This window comes from Triticum aestivum, chromosome 4B (genome assembly GCF_018294505.1).
Source record: "Triticum aestivum cultivar Chinese Spring chromosome 4B, IWGSC CS RefSeq v2.1, whole genome shotgun sequence".
Lineage (NCBI taxonomy): Eukaryota > Viridiplantae > Streptophyta > Magnoliopsida > Poales > Poaceae > Triticum > Triticum aestivum.
In genome coordinates, this window is record NC_057804.1 from 197,282,024 (window position 1) to 197,295,015 (window position 12,992).

At 53.3% G+C, this 12,992-nt stretch overlaps 1 pseudogene; it reads right to left on the reverse strand.

Annotated features, from left to right (window-relative positions):
• Positions 1 to 10,887: 10,887 nt before the first annotated feature.
• LOC123090057 (probable WRKY transcription factor 19) lies at positions 10,888 to 11,567 on the reverse strand (annotated as a pseudogene).
• Positions 11,568 to 12,992: the final 1,425 nt, after the last annotated feature.

Genomic DNA, 12,992 nt, shown 5'->3' on the forward strand with positions numbered 1-12,992 from the left:
CCAACTCTTCCATGCGAGCTTCCAGTTGTTGCAGGTCGTCGAACCGTGGAAGGAAGCGATGTAGGCAGATTTGGCGGTGTAGGTGCCCGACGCGGTCCACTTCCACACGAGCTGGTCTGGCATGTCTGAGAGCGTCGTGCCCTCAATCAGGCGCCAGAGTAAGATATACTGGCTGATTTCGTGAATGTCCACAACTCCATGGATGTCCCGCGCCCAGAGGTGTCCCGGCAAGCCGTCGGCCACCGTCGTAGCTTTCCTTCGCCTTCTGGGGATGCATGAGTGCAGAAGCGGCGCGATTTCACGAACGAAGCATCCTTCAATCCATCTGTCCTCCCAGAACTTCGTGGTTTGACGGTGTAGGTGCTAGCAAAGAAAAATGCACGCTCCTCAGTGGAAAACTGCAGGTCCAAGCCATTCCAAGCGCGACGTTCGTCGGTGCAGCTGAACCAAAGCCATCGAACACGAAGCGATAGGCCCGTGCGCTCCAGATCGTGGACTCCTAGCCCACCCATGGACAATGGGCGGGCGACATGGCGCCAATTGACATGGCAGTGTCCTCCGTTGGCTTCGGCGCGGCCAGCCCAAAGGAAGCCGCACTGGACTTTTTCGAGCAGCCTGAGAGTCTTCTTTGGAGGGGCAAGCACAAGCAACTGGTGGAGCGGAATCGCGCCTAGGACCGATTTCACTAGGGCGAGGCGGCCGGCTCGGTTCATCAGCCATGCCTTCCAAGAGGGGAGGCTCCTGGCCACCCTGTCGACGAGGGGTAGCAGCTGGGCAACAGTAGGGTGTCGGATGGTAAGGGGGATGCCTAGGTAGGTGAGGGGGAACTCGACGATTGGGCAACCCAGGAGCTGGACGGCTGGGGCAGCCTTGTCGGCCTTGCAACGAATGAGCGTGGCTGAGCTCTTGGCGTAGTTCACATGCAATCCAAAGGCCCGGCCGAACAAGTGCAGGATGGCCTTGACAGCTTCAATGTCATTAGAGTTGGGATGGCAGAATAGGACGACGTCGTCCGCATATAGCGAGATTGGCCGGATGGACCTTGTGGGATGCAATCTGTAGGATTCCCATGTCCGCAACTCGCTTGAATTGGCGCCCAAGAGTGTCCACGGCGAGGACGAACAACTGAGGTGAGATGGGGTCACCTTGGCGTAGGCCCTGGCGATGCCAAATTGGGGGGCCAGGACTCCCGTTGAGCAGCACCTTCGTGCTAGCAGAAGACAGCAAGATCGCGAGCCACTCCAAGGATCTGTCTTCGAAGTCGTACTGTCGCAGCACCTCGAAGAGAAATGGCCATGAAAGCGAGTCGAAGGTGCGAGCAAGGTCAAGCTTGAGGAGGATATGCGGCGCCCCGAGCTGGTGCAGCAAGTGTGCGGACTGCCGAACAAGGACAAAATTGTCGTGCAAACTGCGGCCGGAGATGAAGGCGTTCTGGTTGTTGTTGACGAGCGAGTCAAGCTTTGGCGCAAGGCGGAGCGACAACACCTTGGCGAAGATCTTGACCACCAAGTGAATGAGCTGATCGGTCTGTAGACTCGCAGACCGCGCGCATCGGCGTGCTTTGGCAGCAATGATAGGAGGGCTTCATTTAGGCGTGAGAATCCGCGGCCACGCAAGTCGTAGAGCTGCTGAAAGACGGCGGCGAAATCATCCTTGGCGATGGGCCAGCAGGCGCGGAGGAACTCGGTGGTAAAGCCGTCCGGCCCCGGGGCCTTGCGCGCCGGTAGCCGCTTGATGGCATTCCAAGATTTCATCGTCGGTGAAGGGCGCGTCAAGCTCGAGGAGGTCGTCAGTGGGCTCGATGAGCTGCGCGAGGTTGAGCGTGCACTCGCGATGGGTAGCGGTGCCCAGGAGGTCGTCGAAGTGCGCGAAAGTGGCTGCGGTCATGTCGTCGTGGCCGGTAAGGGCCTGTCCATCAACGACCAGGCTATGGATCATGTTCTTCTGGCGGCGGTAAGAGCACTGGCGGTGGAAGAAGGAAGTGTTTGCATCCCCGTCCTGGAGGGAGGCGATGCGCGCTCGTTGACGTGCGATGGTGCGCTCAAGCGATGCCAGTCCCATGTAGGAGGTTTTGATTTGATGGCGAAGCCAATCCTCATGCCCGGAGAGATGCTGACTCTCATGCGCGGTGTCGAAGCAGAGCAGCAGCTCGCGGGAAAGGGCCATCTTGTGGCGCACGTTGCCAACAGTGCGAGCATTCCAGCCAGTCAGCTTACGTGCAGTGGCTTGCAGGCGTAGCATGAGTCGCTCGAAGGGGTCAGCGGAGCTGACGGAGTGCCAAGCCGCTGCAACTACCTCCTGGAATCCTGGCAACCGAACCCAATAATCCTCGAAGTGGAAGCGGCAACGACTGGGCGGAATTGGGGAGCAGTCCAGGAGGGGGCTGTGGTCCGACACGACGGAGGCCAGTACCTCGGGGTGATCGCTCGCTGGACCATGTGTACCGGCGGCCACTTAGGTACACCTCCTTGAGCGCCAGGTCATTGAGGAGACGCCGGAACCGTCCTATCATGCGCCTGTCCACGTTCCCGTTGTTCTTATCCTCGTCCCGGTATATGAGGTTGAAGTCACCACAGAGCATCCACGGGCCCGGGCAAACAATGCGCAGATCGAGAAGCTTCTGGAGAAAGGCAATCTTGTCGGCTTCGGATTGAGGTCCATAGACAACCGTAATCCACCATGGCGCGTGCTGGCTCCAGGGGGTGGCCACCTTGGCAGACAGTGTGTTGGCGGTGAGCTCGAGGTTGGTGATTGTCACCTCCCTGCTTTACCATGCCAGCAGTATGCCTCCGCAAGTGCCTATCGCCGGCAGGTACACATACTCGTCAAACTCAGAACCGAGCGCCTCAAGGACAACCGACGAGCAAATCAAAGCCATTTTAGTTTCTTGAATACAGACAATGGTGGCGCCACTAGACATGATCAGTGAGCGGACAGTGGTGCGTCTAGCGCATGCATTGAGGCCTCGCACATTCCATATCGCAATCTTGAGGTTGTGATCCATGAGCACAAGGTCGACGGGGGGTCCGAGCGCAAGGCTGGACCGTGATCGCGCCCCCAGAGGCGTCGCAATGGCGTGCGCGGGTGCCGAGTCGACGGGGAGTTCGCGATCAACCAATGCCGCAATGGCAGAGAGCACGGCAAGTGGGATCGATGTTGCAAACACGTCATCATAGGCCTTCATTTCTGTGGCGATGATCTTCTGGTTGGTGCCAACGATCCCAAGGGTGCGCAACACCTGGACTTGCGCCTGGCGCTCGACCATGGGTGGTGCAGCAGCTTGGTTCGCCGCCAATGATGCAGAGCGGCCGCGTCGGGGGGTGAAGTTCAACGGCTGCCGGTGAGCATGTTTGCCGGGAGTGGGGAGAACCGAGCTCAAGTGTCCAATGGCCGCCGTCAGGAACTCCCCTAGAGTCCAAGTGGCTCCTCGTGCCCTGGAGCGGCAAAAGTGATAGGTGGAGAGGCGAAGCGATGTGCGCTCGATCGCAGGGAGTTCGCCGGAGACGAGCGGTTTTCCTTCAAGTGCTGCTCCGCATGAGGTTGCACGGCCTCAAGGTCTGGCCTTGTGGGTGACGCAGGCTGGGCATCCTGGGCGGTAAACCTGCTGGGCCCATGGAGGTCGCGGCCCAGATTTGGAGTGCGTGCATGGCCCGGCCCAGTGGCGACAATTTCCTCGCCATGCAACACAGGTGTAGCTAGCGCCATGCCAGTTTAGGCCTATCAGCCTTTGCAATGTGATTTATAAAATAGCTTCTAAAGTGGTGTCGAATAGATTGAAGTTGATATTGCCAGATATTATCTCAAAGGAGCAATCAGCCTTTGTTCCCGGGAGGTTGATCACGGATAATATTATTTGTGCGTATGAATGTTTGCACTTCATGAAGAGAAACAGATCCAAGACAAACAGCTTTTGTGCACTTAAGCTTGATATGATGAAGGCATATGACAGACTAGAGTGGCCTTATCTAAAGGCAATTATGGTTAAGCTTGGCTTTGCACCAGATTGGATCCATACAGTTATGAGCATGATCACTTCTGTTTCATTCTCGGTCTTGTTTAATGGAGAAAGATTAGAGAGCTTCTCACCTTCCAGGGGTATCAGGCAGGGAGATCCTATTTCCCCTTACTTATTCTTGATTGCAGCGGAGGGCCTTTCGTGCCTTTTAAAACACAGTTCTCAGTCATTAGTGCTCGGTGGCATAAAGGTGGCGCCCACGGCTCCGGTAGTGAACCACCTTTTGTTTGCAGATGACAGCCTGCTGCTTTTCAAGTCTAGTGTCCAGGGGGCAAATGAGGTTTCAAACCTACTTGATGCATATTGCTTGGCTTCGGGCCAAAGGGTAAACTATGATAAATCGTCCATATTTTTCAGTAAGGGATGCCCGGAGACCCTCAGGGTGGAGATAAAGAATATACTTAATGTGCAGAATGAGTCTTTGAGTGAAAAGTATTTGGGTCTGCCGACCGATGTTGGACAGTCCAAAAATGGCACCTTCAAATATTTACGAGACAGAGTTTGGGAAAGGATAAAGGGATGGATGGAGAAATTTTTATCAGTGGCAGGAAAGGAGGTTCTCATAAAATCTGTGGCTCAAGCTTTACTAGTTTTTTCGATGTCTTGCTTCAGATTACCTCGAGGCCTTTGTGGAAGCATTACGTCACTCATTCGTCAATTTTGGTGGGGGAGCAAGAGAGGCAAGAGGAAACCATGTTGGGTAGCTTGGGATTTGATGACCCGACCGAAAAGTTTGGGAGGACTTGGCTTTCGGGATATAGAAATCTTCAACTTGGCACTTTTGTCTCGGCAAATTTGGAGATTATTGAATGATCCCTCCTCTCTTAGTGCACAAATCCTTAAAGCATCATATTTTCCACAATGTACAGTCCTTGAAGCTCAACTAGGTCCACATCCTTCTCAGGTGTGGCGATCTATACTTGATGGGAGAGATATTATCACCCAAGGAGCTATCCGGCGTATTGGTGATGGAACTACCACGAACATATGGCAACATAGTTGGATCCCAAGGGACGGAATGATGAAGCCGGTGGCCTCCTTAGTTGCTGACCCACCGCAACTGGTTTCTGATCTGATCGACCACACTAGAGCTGCGTGGCGAGAGGACTTGCTTAGACAGGTGTTCATACCCATTGATGTGGAGGCGATCTTGCAAATACCGCTCTGTACACGGCGTGTGGACGATTTCTGGGCATGGAATGATGATCCAAGGGGGCGTTTTTCTGTACGGTCAGCTTATAAGATGATTGTCAAGATCAAGATTGGGCGCGAGGCATGGCTGGAGGAAAGGGAGGATCCTTCCAACTCTGAACATGAGATGAGGGGGTGGAACTCGCTATGGAACATGTCAGTGCCACCGAAACTGCGCTTTTTCACTTGGCGATTGGCGCAACACTCACTCCCTACGGGAGATGTCCTAAACCATCGTCATATGGCCACTACGAGTGCTTGCTCCCTATGCGGAGGGCAGGATAGCTGGCGGCATTCTTTGCTGGAGTGTAATGTGTCTAGGTGTGTGTGGGCACTTTCAGAAGCTGAGATGGTCGAGCACATGTGGGCAACCTCAGAACCTGACGCACGGCTGTGGCTCTTTGCCATGAATGACTCTCTTCCACCGGAGCAATTTCAGTTGATGATTGTTACTTTATGGGCGATTTGGAGTGCAAGACGGAAAGCTATACATGAGGATATATACCAGACTCCGTTTGCCACTGACAACTTCATCAAAGCTTACTTATCAGACATAGAGTTTTTGAAGAAGAAGGAGGAAGCACATGGGATAGCAGTACCACGACCCCGTACGTGGATTCCACCACCAACAGATTACTACAAACTCAATGTGGACGCGGCCGTGTCACGCCCAGGTACGTTTGGCGCAGTTGGTGTGGTTTGCAGGGATGAGAGAGGCTTGTTCATGGGAGCGTCAGTTCTCGTTTTCAGAGGACTGCACAACCCCCAAGTGCTAGAAGCACTAGCTGTTCGGGAGGCATTAGCACTTTCAGAAGATCTCTATATCAACCATTTACTTGTTGCCTCCGATTGCAAGGTGGTGGTAGATGCAATCAGATAGGGAAGCTCAGCAGAATTTGGAGCCATTGTCGAGGAAATCAAGACTAGAGCAACTACCTTTATTTCATGTTCGTTTACTCATGAGTATAGGACCTCCAATACGGAGGCCCATAATCTCGCAAAGCATGCGTTATCTTTAGGGTTTGGCCGACACACTTGGCTAGGACAACCCGGCGATCTTCTTTTTGTACCTATGAACATTATGATTCAGTAATAAAGCTTTGTGAGATTCTCAAAAAAAAAAAAGCTAGCGCCATGCCAGAAACGGTTTGAGATTCGAACGGGGACGGTGCCATGGCTCCAACGCCACCGCGATCGTCACTGTTGGGCTGTGGCGGCAGGTGTACAGGGCGGACGCAGCCTGTCCCATCGATGGGTAGGGGCAAAGTTTGCACCGACAAGGGATCCACCTCGGGTGCCGTTCGCGCGAGGGGCAGCTTGTCGGGGACGGGGACCTCACTTGGCAGCGCTGGATCCAGAGTCGGACGAATCAGAGGGCCAGCCGGGACAGGCGTCAACAGGGCGTGGGCATCCACTTGCGCAGGGGGCGACAGTGGGTTGGGAGGGGGATCTATCGTGGCGGGGTCCACGGAGGGGTCACCCGTGGCAGGATCAGGCAGTCGGCTTCTTTATTGGCAGACGCATTTTCGAGTGACGACGACGTTGTCGGCGGGCCCCGGCTTGCGCAGGCCAGGGTGACATCCTCGTGGCGCTGGCGGTTGGATCTTGACGCGGCGGCGCCATATGCTGGCGGGTATCCGCCGAGCACCAACCAGTGGCGTTGGCCACCCCGTCCGCGGCGGGAGCCGGCAACGGTGGACCAGGTGAGGGCATCGAAAGCTCTGCCATGGGTGCGCCCAGTGGTTGGCGAAGCGGCATTGTGGCGACGACGCTTGCGGCCACGGCGACGAGCGGGGCCGCGTCGAGCGTTGCGTCGGGGTGGCCGTGGCCATCCTCGGCGCCTCCATGGTCGCCGGCGTCTGCACGGGGTCCGGTGGCGGCGGCAACCGCTCGACGTCCGCGCTGACAAGCCGGATAGAGACCGGGTAGGTCAGCGTACGGACGGAGGGGGCCTCGGACGGGACGCGCGCCGAGACGAGCTCAACGATCTCGAAGATGGCTTGGCAGCGGATGCGACCTCGTTTCGGGGTGGAGGCGCTCCACCCAACAGCTCGAGCCAAGGAGGTGCTCAGCCTGGATAGGAGCCACGCCTGGGTAGGGATGCCGCGGAGCTCAAGCTCGACGCGTTGCTCGAACCTGTCACAGCCGGCGTGGGCAAGCTTACTCCAAGGGCGGAGGGAGAGCGCGAAGTTGGGGCCGTTGATGAAGTGGTCGCCGCAGATCCTGTTCTTGATGGCTGCGTGTTGCAGATGATGAGGAAATCCTCGGGATGGTGGATGTGGATCGTGAAGTCCCCGGGGCGCAACTCGAGAGTGGTGTACAGCGTATCCGCAACCTCGTCCGTGGTGACCACGGGCCTGGTGCCCGTGATGGAGGCGACCATCCCGCACCGCAGCACTTCCTCCGCCTTCTCCATCTCCATAGACTGAGAGAGGATGACGCGAACTGGACTCGGGGGATCAGCGGTTTGCACAGCCGTTGGCGTGGCGCGCATGGGCGGAGGAGGGGGCGGCGGCGGAGTGGCGTGGCGCCGCGGCTGAAGCGAGGCCTACTGCAACGCGCGGTCCCTAGCTCTGCGCTCAGGCGTGCATTCCCGGGAGATGTCGCCGGAGAGGAGGCAGTGTCTGCACCTGACCTTGTTCATGCAGTCACGGACGTGGTGGCCCGGGTAGAGGCAGCGGAAGCAGAGGCCGGCCTCTTCCTCTGGCGTGGGACTGCAGCGAGAGCGAGGCGCGGGAGCCTCAGTGCGTTGGGTGCGGCGGCGCCGACCCCTGCCCCTCGGTCGCAGCCAGGCGCCGCCCTCGTCCGGCGCCTCCGCCTCCACGCGCTCGACGCGGTGGACCTCCAAGCGGGGGCCGAGGCGGGAGGAGGCGGGCACGCGCTGGGCCGGGGCTTGGGCGGACTGTAGCTGGAGGAGCGGCAGTGCAGGGGTGGAGCTGCAGGCCACGTCGCGGTAGGAGCGCCGACCGGAGGAGTCGGTGTCGGTGGCGCGCGCCCCCGTCGGCGTTGCTAGAGGCCATAGCGCCGGGAGGAGGGCATGGCTGGGGCAGAGGGCTGGGAGGGGAGGGCCGCCAGCGAGGGCTGGACGGCGGCGGGAGGGCTGGGAGGGGAGCGGAGCGGAGCGGGGGCTCATCCGACATGCCACTACACAGAAGTATTTAGATTCACCCTATGAGAATAATAGTAGTAGATTTGACATGATATTTACATCCCTCCGTTCCAAAATAGATGACCCAACTTCGTACTAACTTTGTACTAAAATTAATATAAAGTTGAGTCATCTATTTTGGAACAGAGGGAGTATTATTCATTGTTTAAATACCATATTATTACGAAAGTTAACATCAAAGCTTTGCAATGATGCCTGCTGATTGCCAATGTCTTAAAGACTACAACAACATATCTTCATATCGTCTGTACATGAGGAGTAATCGATCTCACCCAGGTTAATGATGACTGTAACGCCATGACATGTGAAATATCAAATTAGCAGCTGAGTCTTCCGGTATCATGCTGAATTTTCAGATCATTGTCCACGTAATCATTCCACATATCCGTAGGTGATAATAGATAGAGTTGGATAAGAAATGCTGCATAACTAATACAAAGATGACAAAGGAGAGAGGGTGCACAGAACCTCGTTTTCTTGAGTGAGAATGTAGTTGGCCTTGGTTTCAAGTCATATGTATCTGAAATATGTGGCAAATTAAAACGATCATTCCAGTCTTCCTGAAACTTCTGCTTCCAAGATGGATCACTAAAATCCAATTCCATTTATGTAGAAGTAGCTTTAACACGAAGTGGAGTGAGCCTTTTTTCTTCTTGTTGTTTTTGCATTCTTTGGCATTTGAATGAGAACATCCATGTAAAAACAGATCTCTTGTTCAATGCAGCCACTACTGCTGCGTGTTACAAAAACCGCCGCTCAGTTTTTGCAACAATAGCCATCCAAGAGGACAAGAAACAAGATCTGCAGATGTAATTCCGGTTTCAGTCTTCAAACGGTGAAATAAAGAAGTTATAAACAGGCCGAACATTCAACTGAATAAGACTTCCTATCCCCCAATTCTTTCTTTCTTAGAAAAGATGGATTCAGTATAGAACATAGGTCACTGGAACATAAGCAAAATAAAATAAACAATAACATCAAAAAGCGGGAACAAACCTGACTTTGTTAGAAAGAGAATTCACCTTGTTATTCACCAAAATCTTCCTCAAGATTCTTCCTCTTCTCTTCTTTTTCAGATCTGCATTGTGTTCAGAAAAATCAAGAAAATAAAATCAGATTACCAGAGAACTGGGGGATCAAGAGGTAAAAACTGAGGAGAAGAAGATGGCGAGGCTGTAGATGTGCATCCTGGATACTCTGGCATCACGGTCCTCCCCCCACCTCCGTCCTGCTCATCCTCCATCTTTCATATCCACCATAAAAACCACATGCCCAGATCCTAATTGTGAGGGAGGAAGGAATCAAGAGAAGGAACATACACAGGGAGGTGTTCCAAGGAGGCGCTAGGCCGCTGCCTTCCACCATTTTCATGGAGAGGTTGAGGCAGAGCACCGGAGGAGAGGGGGCAGCAACCCAGCTCGTGAAAGCCAGCACAAAGGACTCCGCGATGGTGGGCGGCGCATAGAAGAGAGCACCGCCGGCACCGAGGTTGGACGAGGGACGGGGGCTTGGCATCGTGGAAGGAGAGAGAGGAGGCAGCGGTGGCGGGAAGGAAGGAGTGGATTGAGCGAGGAGGATGCGTCATTTTCACTGGCACTCGCCTTTTACCGCTGGGAGTCTAGGTTTCCCGACGAAGTGTACACAAAACAGAAGAAAAATCATCTTATTTCGTGACCCCGCACCTAATAAGGTCCACAAGTCATCCACTTTAGCAGGCAGTATAAATGTGAAACATGAAGCAACGGTGAAAAGATTGACAGCGAGGTTAATTGTACCACAACAAAAAGATCGTGTGTTCCATGAAGCCCAGCGCTCGCAGGTGCCCCAAGAAGGCGGGTTGCCTAGAGTGGCTTATATGTTCGATATCAGCTTGTGTGTCACTAATTAATGAAAGCATGTGCACGGTTTTTTGTTGTTTAGATTACTATAATACCATAATAAACAAAGGAAGATACACCTTTTCACGAAATATCAATTGTGCGTCAATTGACCAGGGTAAGTCACAATTCTTCTTCTTTTTGCTAACTACACGTTCTCTACATCCATTAAACAAAAGGACTGATACACAATAAACCTGCTATAATAAATTTGCTTAGTAAATTCATATTTATGTAGTACTCTTTCCGTCCCACAATGTAAGACAATTGCAAGCTAGTTTAGCTTGCAAAAATATCTTATATTATGGGACAGAGGGAGTATATTATTAAAAGTGATTGTCGTTTCAGACATGGCCTATGCAATCCAGAGAACGGCGAGCAGAAAAAACTTAATAACAAGCTAAAAATTCATTACTCACTGTGCCTTCAGCGTATTATTCTGACAAATCAAAACTCTGCCCTTTTCCTCTACCGTCTGGAAATGTGCAAACAATACTTAAGATTCTTATGAGTAAAAATGAAAATTGATTACCGCAAAAGTACTTAATTAACACATTTCAAACCTCAACATCACTAAAGCTTCTAATGTTGTTAACATATTCATCGGTGTTCTGCCTTTTTTGAGCCCTTTCCCCTCAAGTCACTGAGTGTGAGTTTCTTCTTTTGGATGGCTCTGCCTCCTTGGCCCAACGTTCAGGCGCTGGTGCTGGCAGCATTTCATGGCAGAATTATAGCCACTCAGCAAATTTGTTCTATGCATAGAGCAGAAATCAGTCCCATATGTTGCACTCATGTTACATCCTAGAACCATGCAGCGTCGGCCGCCACCATGTTTGATACTCCCTCCGTCCCAAAATTCTTGTCTTAAATTTGTCTACATACGGATGTGTTAGATACATCCGTATCTAGATAAATCCAAGACAAGAATTTTGGGATGGAGGGAGTACAATAATCAGTTCGCCCTTGTGCACTTTTCCCGCATCCTTCAAACTTGCATCGCCTTCCCCCACCATGCGTAATGCAAAAATCTGTGTTCCCTTGAGCACCCTTCCCACAACCATCATATTTACATCTCTTGCCGTCAACGTGCTCCACACAATGGTCTGTGCGGCCTTGACTGCTACTACACGCTCCCTCTAACAACACAGCCCCTCTTTTTGTGCATTCTTGAACTATGGCAAATGCATAGAGGTGTGCCTCCATGTGCAGCATTTGTACAACCTTGAACCATGCAGCCCTTTTAAACACTGTCGTGGTTCTTGCAATACCTTGTACTTCCCTTGGATGTATTGTTGCATTCTTGGTACGTGCACATCACAACTTCACAGTTAAGACTGCAGATTGTTGTGCTGCCCGTACCATTCCCAACACTTCCCACAACACTAAATCCATCATTTCCATCGTGCGGCGTTGGCTGCACTCCTGTACTAGACGATGCTGAACTGTGTGTTGCATTCTATAGAAGAGGTGTTGACTCGTTTCTTTCCTTTAATGTTGTTGTAGAATTCCCAAACCGACTGTTCTCCTTATCTTCGCCCTCAGGATATACGGACACAGCAACAACATCCTGGGTCACTTCCTGGTAGAGTGCTACCGCTTCTGCTTCCAAATCACGTACGGTTCTCATCCTTCTCAGTGTCTCCCTCTGGTTCTTCATGAAGATCGTAGAGTCCTGTGCTGACCATAGCATTTCCAGTGTCAATCTTCACTCTGGTTCCACTACGTCCTTCATGCTTGATTGATCCTTCTGATTTGGTGCATGGTACTGTGCTGGAACAAGTTTGTCAGCTTCCCTGTCCCTGACATGCCGGCCCCACCATCCACCAGCACGGGCCGGCCTCGTCGACAGGCCAAGCTCAACCAAAGGGTGGCTGGGCCGGATTGGGTCCAGTAGGCCCAGTCGGTGCTACTACTTATCCCCACAGCCACAACCAGGAGGGATATCCAGCGGGTCACGGCGAACCCGGCGGCTACCTACTTCCTCTATCCGAACCCTAGTTCTTCCTCCATTCTTGTAATCAAATCGAGCTTGTACTCCAGATAATATTGCCACTGCTTAATAGATCCGCGAGAGAGATCCTATCATCTGGTATCAGAGACCACTCCACCTCCCTTCCGCCTCCATCATGGCCCAGTTCATCGAGACGCGTCGGCTTCGTCAAGCTCGCTGCGACCTCGTCACCATGGATCCGTCGTCCAGGCCTTCCTCGATCGGCTGGACTCCACGCTGGCCGCTCACTCCACCTCCATCGCCGCAATCCAGGCCCAGACAGCCAAAATCGATGATCTGGTCGCCTGGCGGCCTGATCTGGAGAAGCGCGTTGCGGATCTCGGCGCGGCCGTCACAGCGCTCCAGCAAGCGCGTCCCTCATCGTCTTCAACACCTACAGTGGTGCTCCCAACGGAGAAGGGCGATCCACGGGTCTAATGACCACGGTGTCTTCAACATTACACGGGGGTTGCCGGCGGCATCGTTTCGCACGCCGCCGCCACTCCCGGCCAACGGTCCGTCCGATCCCATCCCTCCTACAGCACCACTTTCTCCATTCGCACACGCGAGCCAGCTGCTGACAGGGTTGGGGCAAGCCCATCCGTCCATTACCTTTCCACAATTCGCTGGGGAGATCCCGAATTTGTGGATAACATTGTGCGAACAATACTTTCAGATGTTCGGCATACACCGCACTTTTTGGGTGCCTATGGCAGCACTCAACTTCTCTGGATCCGCATCGATTTGGCT